This window comes from Eurosta solidaginis, chromosome X, assembly GCF_040869045.1.
Source record: "Eurosta solidaginis isolate ZX-2024a chromosome X, ASM4086904v1, whole genome shotgun sequence".
Classification (NCBI taxonomy): domain Eukaryota; kingdom Metazoa; phylum Arthropoda; class Insecta; order Diptera; family Tephritidae; genus Eurosta; species Eurosta solidaginis.
This window is the reverse complement of record NC_090324.1, coordinates 13360225-13370879: the sequence shown is the minus strand read 5'-3', so window position 1 is coordinate 13370879 and position 10655 is coordinate 13360225. Positions and strand designations below refer to the sequence as shown.

Below are 10655 nucleotides of genomic sequence, written 5' to 3'. Positions count from 1 at the left end.
TTTCTTTCTATTTTCTTTTTTTTTAGTTTTTTTTTATTGAATTGAAATGCCTAACGACAAACAAATATTGCAATGGCTGGATGAGGTGCTTGATGAAGAGAAAGATGTTGCTGGTTCGAATTCGGAAGACGAAACTGTAAATGATGCCGTCATTGATAGTGCTCATAATTCGGAAAGCGAAATTGAGGAGTCTGAAGATATCCAAGACATCCCTGTATCAACGGAAGGTAATTATTTTTTATCGCGACATACTCAGAGAAATGGCCCGAAAGTGAAATGGTGTAAAGTACCACCATCGAACGCAGTAAGGACCCGAGCACAAAATATTATTTTACATTTACCTGGAGTCAAACAGTGTGCTAGAAGCGCAAAATTTCGCCGTGAATGCTTCCAATTGTTCTTTGACAGTGAAGTTATTGAACTTTTGGTCACAAATACCAATTTATATATTGATAAAATAAAGGAAAAGTTCCGAAGAGATCGTGATGCACTTCCTATTGATGATACGGAAATGAATGCAGTTTTAGGCTTACTGATTATGTGTGGAGGTCTAAAGGGTCTCACTTGAATTTTATTGACTTATGGGCACAAGATGGATCAGGCATAGATATGTTCCGGCTAACAATGACTTATAAACGTTTTCTATTTTTGTTGAGATGTCTGCGGTTTGATAATACGTCAGATCGAGAGGAAAGGCTAAAAATTGATAATATGGCAGATAAAAGATATTTATGTCAAATTCTAGGGCGTAAGTTTTTAGATGCTAATAGCCCCGGCGAGTATGTAAGGGGAAGGTTTATATGCCTAATAAACCAAACAAGTATGGAAATAAAAGTCCGAGCCATGGTTGATTCAAAAACATATTACTTGTGCAAGTTTGAAGTTTATGCTGGAAAACAACCAGATGGAGAATATTGTATATCTAGTTCTCCAGATGAGATTGTAAAACGTTTAGTTGAACCAATAAAACCAGCGGTCGAAACATAACAACTGGCAATTGGTACACAAGTACAAAACTGGCTCAGGAGTTAATAACGTCTGAATATAAATTTATTATTATTGGTACATTGAATAAAAGGAAGCCTGATATTCTGTTTTCGGATTTCATAATCAAATGACTGTAGTCTCATATGTTCCTAAGCCAAAGAAAACTGTTGTTTTACTTTCAACCATACACAATGATAACGCCATTGACAAAACAACAGCAAGCGCTCAGAAACCAGAAATAATTACTTATTACAATAGTACCAAAGGTGGTGTGGATTGTAATGACCAACTTTGCAGCAATTATAATGTTGGATTAAGAACAAAGAGATGGCCACTGGCTGTAGTTTTTCATCTTATAAACATATCTGGCATTAACACATTTGTGTTACACAAAGCGAATACTGAGAAGATTATGACACATACAAGACGGATTTTCTTGAAGAAAGTAGCAGCAGAACTTGTAGAAGATCTCCAAAAGCGTCGCATACAACTACGTACTGTACCAGCGACAACAAAAAAACGGCTCCGTGAAGTTCATGATATAAACGAGGCGGTGCATCAGTCGACAGCTAAGCGCGGGCGCTGTTCATCATGTCCCAGAAAAGACGACAAAAAAGTGCCAACAAAATGTTTCCAGTGTCGTAAATTTATTTTTCTGAAACCCTCAAGGGTTTAGTGCGTCGGATGCAGAACAGAAGAATCCGCTGATGAGACTGAATAATTTTTATTTTTTTATTTGATCTCGGCTATGCCAAAAAAATTAGTTTTAAGAGAGGTTCACTGTTTTCTTTTTTTTTTTTTAATAATTTGAATGTTCCAGTCAGTTTTTCCTTCTTAAAATTAAGTATTTAAAGAACTTTATTAATTATTGTAGAAATCTATTTAGTTTTATTCCTTTTAATATTCCTTTTCCAATGTTTTTTTGGGGTCACTCAAGACCCCATGCGCCTAACTGGGTGATTTTCTCAATGCGCCTAATTAAGGGTTAAGGCAACTGCAGTTTCACCGTGTGATTCGCGGTTCTAATCTCGGTGAAACCTTTGATAGCGTTACGAAATTGCCTGATTTTGATTATCGTGCAACTAGGAATGAACCAGGGGATACACAAAGCTTCACACAGGCAACAGTGCAACCTATACTGCACAACCTAATTACAAGGGATAAGATATCTTAGGCCATCCAATCTTTTGAACCATTCAAAACTCGAGGGCCGGACGGAGTTACACCTATATAACTGCAACAATCCTTGGAATGCAACACTAACTAGCTATACGCTATAATAGGAGGTGTCGTGGAACTAAGTCACATCCCACGTATATGGAAAATATTTAAAGTGGCATTTATTCCCAAAGCAGGCAAAGCTTGCCTTACGAAGTCTAAGGACTTCAGGCCCATCAATCTATCTATATCAGGGAGGCAGTGAATGACCAACCCTCTGAAGCACAACATGCTCATGTGTAGGGTAAATCAACGGAAACGGCATTGTTCTAAATTACATCGTGCATAGAGAGATCGTTCTCCTTCAAAGAATACTGCCGGGCAGCTTTCCTAGACATAGAAAGAGCGTTCAATAACATCAAACCCGACTCAATCATTAAGGTACTGACTGATCTGGGCACCGAATCTCAGCTGGTGGGTATTGTGCACCAGTTGCTGCTATGCAGGGTAGTAGAGGCTGAACTTTCAGGGGTATCGGTGAGCAGGTTCTTCAGTAGGGGAACTCCCGAGGTGGAGTCCTATGCCCTCTGTTGTGGGTCTTGGCGGCGAATCTGCTGCTAAGGGACATGGAGAACGAGCGGGGCTGTAAAGTTATAGCACATGCTGACGACCTTGCCTCGGTAATAAGTGGGAAGTTTCCACAAACTCTCTGCAGGTGGAATTAAGAAGGGTCGAACCATGGGCCGTTAATAATGGACTGGGCATAAAATATGCAGCATGTGCACCTATTAGGATGAGGAAACTTACCTCATGGTCTCACTGCAACCATATTGATATACTCGACAGATTCTGCATACCATAATGGACAGATTTCTGCAAACCACATACCAACTTTAACAAGGGATACGAGATATAAATCCCTGAGAGGGAGCAGTGGGTGAATGACCCTAATTGGCCCACTAACAGCATTCAGTTCTACACGGATGGATCTAAACTGGATAAGAGGGAGGGGGTCTCTATTCGGAACGATTGGACATACAAAATTCGTTTCGCCTCCCGGATCACTGTAGCGTATTTCAGGCCGAGCTTGCGGCCATTCAAGGCACTCAGAAGCACATTTATATTTTCTCAGACAGTCAAGCAGCACTGAAAGCCCTTGACTAAGTCACAACTAATTCTGAAACTGTAGTAGGCTACTGCAGATCACTTAGCATGATGGCTAAACAGTTTACTCTGCATCTGGTATGGGTTCCGGGACATAAGGGCATACCAGGTAATGAGATGGCGGATGAGATTGCAAGAAAGGGTACCTTCCTTCCACCATACTGGAAGTGGATGGGCATGCCGCTCTCCACCTGCAAGCTCAAGACAAAGGAGGCTCTACTGATGGAAGCGGGAGCCGGGTGGAAACATGATGGTAGATGCCACACGGCAAAACTCACATGGCCGGAATGGAATGAGAAGAAATCGCGAGAGCTTCTTACCTTCCGTAAAAGGAATCTTTCCTTAGTTGTAGGTCTTCTCACTGGTCATGTTTGTATTGGACTGCATGCGAAAAGGATTGGCGCTCCATTTAATGATTATTGTAGAAGCTGCGGCAACGAAGAAGAGCCTGAAAATGTTAGGCATCTACACCGTGAATGTCCAGCGCTCGGAAGAAGAAGAAGAGGGGTGGGCAAAATTTTTCTCGTAGATCTGACTGAGGCCAATACACGACGCTAGTGGTTAGCTTCACAAATACAACGTAGTCGTTTGATTAGGAGAGTAGGAACAAATCCGTGTGGTTTCACAATGGGCCTATAAAGGCCTAAGTGTACCGCTCCGATGTGGACGGCAGCCACTTGAACCTAACCTACCCTAACCTAACAAACAAAAATTAATATATAGACACAATGTTTCAATTATGTTGTTAGTGTAGAAATGAGATAAACTGAATTGAGCAAGGAAACAAATACAAGCAGGACACCCTAGTGGTTAAGACAACTGCATTCGCGGTTCGAACTTTGATAACTTTACGAAATTGCCTGATGATGATTACGTGGAGGTTTTCGAAATGGTACCATCGCAAGATGCCAATAAAAGTTTCTTTCCTTCTTTTCATTTTTCTCTTTGAAAAAAATAATAATTGAATATTTAATTATTATAAGCCGGTGTTAAGCTCACGAATTCTTAAGTAATAAGTATAAATTGAACACACCATTAAACAAACAAACATAAATATGTAAAACTGAGCCCGAGTTTACAAAGCTTCTCATTTGCACCGAAAAAGAAACTTTACAAAAACAAAGCTAAATAACACACAAAAATTAATATAGAGACAGAAATCTCAATTGTGTTGTTAGTGTAGAAATGAGATAAACTGAATTAAGCAAGGAAACAAATACAAGCAGGATAACCTAGTGGTTAAAGCAACTGCACTTTCACCGTGTGATTCGCGGTTCGAATCTCGGTGAAATCTTTGATAATATTACGAAATTGCCTGATGATAATTACGTGGAGGTTTTCGAAATGGTACCATCGCAATATGCCAGTAAATGTTTCTTTCCTTCTTTTCAGTTTTCTCTTAGAAAGACATAGTAATTGAATATTCAATTATATAAGCCGGTGTTAATTCTTAAATAATATTCTTATTGTCCGCTTAGGATAGTCACCTTTGGAACGCACCTAGTGCCTAGTGATGGCAAATAAAATGTGCCATGGCAATGTTGATCGAAGTGGACACTAGAGGTCGCCACGGCCGCGTGAAGGATGATCTCTAGGAGGGAATTAAGTAGCTGCACGCAATAAGCAGCCAGGATTCGGCACATTTTCAACAGCGATATCGCTAGCAACCAAACGCGCTACTAACACCTATAGCACCAACGAAACCACCAGTCGTGCCCACCTTGCGTGCAAAAAAACCGTGCACGGCCACTATAAACCGCGCGCAAACACCAGCGATAGCGCCAACGAAACCACCGGACGTACCACCACCATCAACTTTATTAACAACAATCAGCAGGGCCGCCTCAGATAGGCCTGCTGCAACATCCGCTTGACTAACCACAATCAGCAGGGCCGTCTCAGATAGGCCTGCTGCAACGTCCACGTTATTAACAACAATCAGCAGGGCAACCTCGTATAGGCCTGCTGCAACATCCAGTTTATTAACAACAATCAGCAGGACCGCCTCAGATAGGCCTGCTGCAACATCCACTTGACTAACCACAATCAGCAGGACCGCCTCAGAGTCGGATTATAAATTTGTAATGCCAGCCTAAAAATAGTTAAGTTATGAAAAGCTGCATACTCAAAAGTTTAATAAGGTTCTAAAGTAAAATTTCGAGATATATTCAAAAATGTTTTAGAAGTTGGTTTACATTTCTTTCGAATTCCTTTTAATTGTACTGAAATGTAATTTTAAATTTGGTTACTGAAAAAAATGTATCGATGGTTAAACTGTGCTGTGTAGTGCGTGTAGGTACCTAAACATTATTACATATATGTGTATTTTAGATTTTCTTTCATACAGATAAGAAAATTGTTTATAATGCAAGAAAATCTAAAATGTTCTTCGGAGGAAAAAATTGCCGAAAGCATACTCAAAAAATAGCTTAGAATTTTAAATGAAAATTTGTAAATTTTCCGAATATTTTTTAAAAACCTGCCGAGTTTTAAAATTTTTTTTGTAAACGTTTTCAAAATCGGCTTACACATTTTCTGTATACATTCAATCAATTGTTTAAACTAACAAAAAAAAAAAAAAAACAAAGAATATATAAATTTGGATATTTATTACTGCTGAATTAGCGTGGGTCCAATTGTTCAGTAAAACCGGTGCTTCAAATAATATAGTATGTAAGCTGATGGCCACAGTTTTTTAAAGGTCTTTATTTTAGTATAACGGCTGCTGAAGCTGTATAGGCTGAACTACCAGAGAGAGGTGATATGTGAAGCGTTTTCAGCATAAATGCAGCATTCCTCTTGTAAAATCTGAGAACTTTACCGCTTTTGCTAGCAGTTATTGATTATGAACCTGAAAGAAAAGGATTATTTCTTATACATTTTTCTACCCCAGCTGCAGTATGCAGGGCTAAAATTTAACTGACACGATTTCCAAGTTTTATATATATATCACTATTTAAATATAGGGGTGCCGGTTTTGCTATCGAGAATTTGGAAAAAAAGCACAATACTTCAGACGACGTTTCCAATGTCATGTTTATATATTGGAATGGCCTTTTAAATGCGTGAAAAAGACCCATCTTAATTTACTACATATGTATAGCTGCGAAAAAGACACAAAAAAATAGTAGAAAAAAAACATATTTACTTACATATTATATTTACTTAAATTATACAAAAAAAAAGGTTAATGGATTGTACAATGAAAGCTGTTGTGGTTTACCAGAACAAAATTTCGAAAAAAATTTTAAAATCAGAATAGTTTTTAAAAGTAATTGCATTACTTAATTGAAATATACATTCCTCTTAATTTTGCCCAGTTTTACGCTTGTATGGAAGAAAGACCAAAATCAGCCTCCGAAAAGAGCTGTTAAAAAACCAATGCGAATTTTTTTTCGAAATTCGTTTTCGTTATTCAAGTTATTTTTTAGGTTTTAAATAAACATAAAAACATAATGAATTGCTAATAAATTCTGTAAATGGGAATGCTGATGTCTATATTTATTTAGAGGCATTCAGGTAAGGGGCCACCGAAATTCAGGTGCGTCGGTGGCCATGGATTTGAGGGTACGCAACAACACCCGCGGCACCCCTCTATATATTCGGCCCATTTCTTTTTTGTTTGTTTTTCTTTTAAATTTTCAGCGTTTTTTTTTGAGTTGGATTTCCAGCGTTAGCAACCGGTCAATTCCTGTTCGGTAATTTTTTTGCGTTTAGTTTTTTTTTTTGAATTTTTAAATTTTGAATGTTTAGCGGTCTGTCCGTGGCATCCGGTTCGACCGGATGTTGTTTTATTTTGAATTATAAGCGTTTTGAGTCGGCTCTGCGCTTCTGTCAGTTTTTTTTTTTTGAATTTGACAGCTGAGTTTTTTGAATAGGCATGACATGACTTTTTTTTGTTATGGCGCAGGAACAAAAAGGTTGGCAAGGACACCGCCCAGCCGACATGACTAGCCACTGTGCACCCCCAGATCATGCCGACTGCCTTCCTTACTGCTCCATCAAATATGCGAATAAGCAGCGCAGATTCGGCACATTTTCAACAGCGATATTGCTAGCAACCAAACGCGCTACTAACAGCTATAGCACCAACGAAACCACCAGTCGTGCCCACCTTGCGTGCAAAAAAACCGTGCACGGCCACTATAAACCGCGAGCAAACACCAGCGATAGCGCCAATAAAACCACCGGACGTACCACCACCATCAACTTTATTAAGAACAATCAGCAGGGCCGCCTCAGATAGGCCTGCTGCAACATCCACTTGACTAACCACAATCAGCAGGGCCGTCTCAGATAGGCCTGCTTCAACGTCTACGTTATTAACAACAATCAGCAGGGCCACCTCTTATAGGCCTGCTGCAACATCCACTTTATTAACAGCAATCAGCAGGGCCGCCTCAGATAGGCCTGCTGCAACATCCACTTGACTAACCACAATCAGCAGGGCCGCCTCAGATAGGCCTGCTGCAACGTCCACGTTATTAACAACAATCAGCAGGGCCTCCTCGTATAGGCTTGCTGGAACATCCACTTTATTAACAACAATCAGCAGGGCCGCCTCAGATAGGCCTGCTGCAACATCCACTTGACTAACCACAATCAGCAGGGCCGCCTCAGATAGGCCTGCTGCAACGTCCACGTTATTAACAATAATCAGCAGGGCCTCCCCGTATAGGCCTGCTGCAACATCCACGTTTTTAACAACAATCGGCAGGGCCGCCTTTTATAGGCCTGCTGCAACATCCACTTGATTAACAACAACCAGCCGGGCCGCCTCGTATAGGCCTGCTAATACAGCCACCAACTATGACAATAACTGCCTTTAAAACAGGGTGAGTTCGTTCTGTAATACAGAAACTACATTTTTTTTTTATTTTAATGTAACCAATTACCAGTTGGGTTTGGAATTAACAGAATAATTGTAAGAATCTTTGGGAGTGAGTCGGACTATAAATTTGTAATGCCAGCCTAAAAATAGTTAAGTTATGAAAAGCTGCATACTCAAAAGTTTAATAAGGTTTGAGTTCATCCGATTTGGTGCCGTCAGATTATACATTTAATTTGTCCCCACTGAATTCAGCATTATTTCCTTTTGTTAGTGCTGAGGACGTTCTTTGGCATCTGGAAAATCTGAAAATATCTTACATTGCTGGACCTGATCAAATTCCGCCGGTTGTGCTAAAAACTTGTGCAAAATACCTATATCGACCTCTAGCTTGTTTATTTAATGCGTCCCTGAAGCAAGGGATGTTTCCTATGAAGTGGAAAAAGTCATTTATAATTCCTCTCCATAAGAGTGGCAGCAGATCTTGTGTCACAAATTACAGAGGAATAGCTAAACTCAATGCTATTCCCAAGCTGTTCGAACCCATTGTCACAAAGCAACTGGCGTTCAGTCTATCTTCGCTTATTGACTTATCACAGCACGGATTTTGTAAGGGAAAGTCAACAGTGTCTAACCTTCTAGTGTTCACGACCCTTGTATCCAATAGCTTTAAATCTAACTGCGAAATGGATGTTATTTACACAGATTTTAGTAAGGCGTTTGATAAAGCATCCCATTCTCTGCTCTTACACAAACTCGACCGGTTAGGTTTTCCTCCTTTACTTCTCTCTTGGGTTTCCTCTTATTTGAATAAACGTAAACAAACAGTTATTTTTAACAACTGTTGGTCCAAATTCATCAATGTAACTTCTGGTGTTCCACAAGGTAGTCACCTTGGGCCTGTGTTATTTCTACTATTCATTAACGACCTACCAAGTGTTTTGAAGCACTGTAAGCCGTTAATGTATGCGGATGACGTGAAACTTATTATGCCTATCCGCTCACCAGAGGATAGAGCACTTCTTCAGTTGGATCTGAACAGCCTAGTTGTATGGTGTAATGCTAACCTCATGTCAATAAACCTTCCGAAGTGTCAGTTCATGTGTTTTACACGAAAACCCTTTAATTCCCATGAGTATGTGATTGCAGATTATGTTATTAAGCAAGTAACTAACTTCACTGACCTAGGTGTTACAATGGACCCTAAGCTTGACTTTAGACTACATATAGAAACTTGCGTTAATAGGGCTAAAGGTACTTTGACGTTCGTGAAAAGGCGGTCTAAGGAATTTAATGATCCGTACGTTACTAAAACCCTTTTTACATCATTGGTGAGGGGAATCGGTCCAGAAACAGTTTTTGCTTTTTGCTTTGAAACAATTGCCTTGGACACGTCAACCGTACTGCAGCCGGTTAAAACTATTACAGTTGCCTACATTACAGAGCCGTAGGGAGATGCTTAATGTCTTATTTATAGTAAAACTCTTAAGAGGGATGATAGCTAGCCCATTTCTGCTTAGTGCCAGTCAGCCCGTCTAGATATTTTCAACAACTGCATATAAGTACATGCAGAACGAAGTTTGAAACGCATGACCCACTTCGTGGTATTCGTCATGATTTCAATAATCACTGCAAAAATTTAGATACATGCGATCCGATTTTCAGGATTAAAAAGTACCTACTTACTACCTTAAATATGTAAGGTGTAACCGCCTATACCTTTGTGTTGTCTTTGCATTTGAATGATTTAATACATAAGTACACAGTATATTTTTGTAATTATCATACATTTAAGTTGCCAAACCTTTTGTTTGTTTTTTATACTATACTTTCTTTAGTCTGATTAATTGTTAAATTTGTAGACTAATAAATAAATAAATAAATAAGAGCTGACAATAAAATTAACACAGAATATTTACTATTTATACTTTTTTATTGTAACGTAGAAATAAAATTATCTTTTAACAGACACATATTGTTTCAAATAATCTTTTCTAGTTATTGGTAACATTTTAATACATTTCTGATAAATTTAATGATGATTATAAATTTTAATTGCTAAATATAGAAACTTCGGATATCAAAGAGTGGCTTTACATGCTTTTTTCGTTGCGAAATTTTTATAATAATATCAAAATTTAACTGTCTTGCCAAAACGGATTCAACACAAAGCGTGTGAAGTCCTGAAACTCGCTCTTGAGATGAACACGATCTATAAAAATGTTTGATTCTTGCAAGGACGCTGAAGGAACGTCCTGCACTAGCTACAGTGACATGTATAGTGAAAGGTACGTAAAGCAACACCAATGTTGGCAATTCCAATGGTGACTGACCTTTATCAAAATTTGCTTCGTAAGAGTGTTTCAGTGAATTATTTGGCATTCTAAGCTTTGAGAAACGCCCGGCTTGTATTTTTCGACCAATTTTGCTACGCTCGCCCGAACCGTAGTTTCATCCATGTCTTCAAATTGAAATAAAAAGGAAAACGTCTCGCTCGAATTTCTCATAGCTGCAAATC

The 10655-nt window shown here is 38.9% G+C and overlaps 1 protein-coding gene across 10 annotated transcripts in view; it reads right to left on the bottom strand.

Moving 5' to 3' along the window:
- LOC137234572 (plasma membrane calcium-transporting ATPase 2-like) overlaps positions 1-10655 on the bottom strand; it is a 2440841-nt gene that overhangs the window by 845393 nt on the left and 1584793 nt on the right. The window lies entirely within an intron of this gene.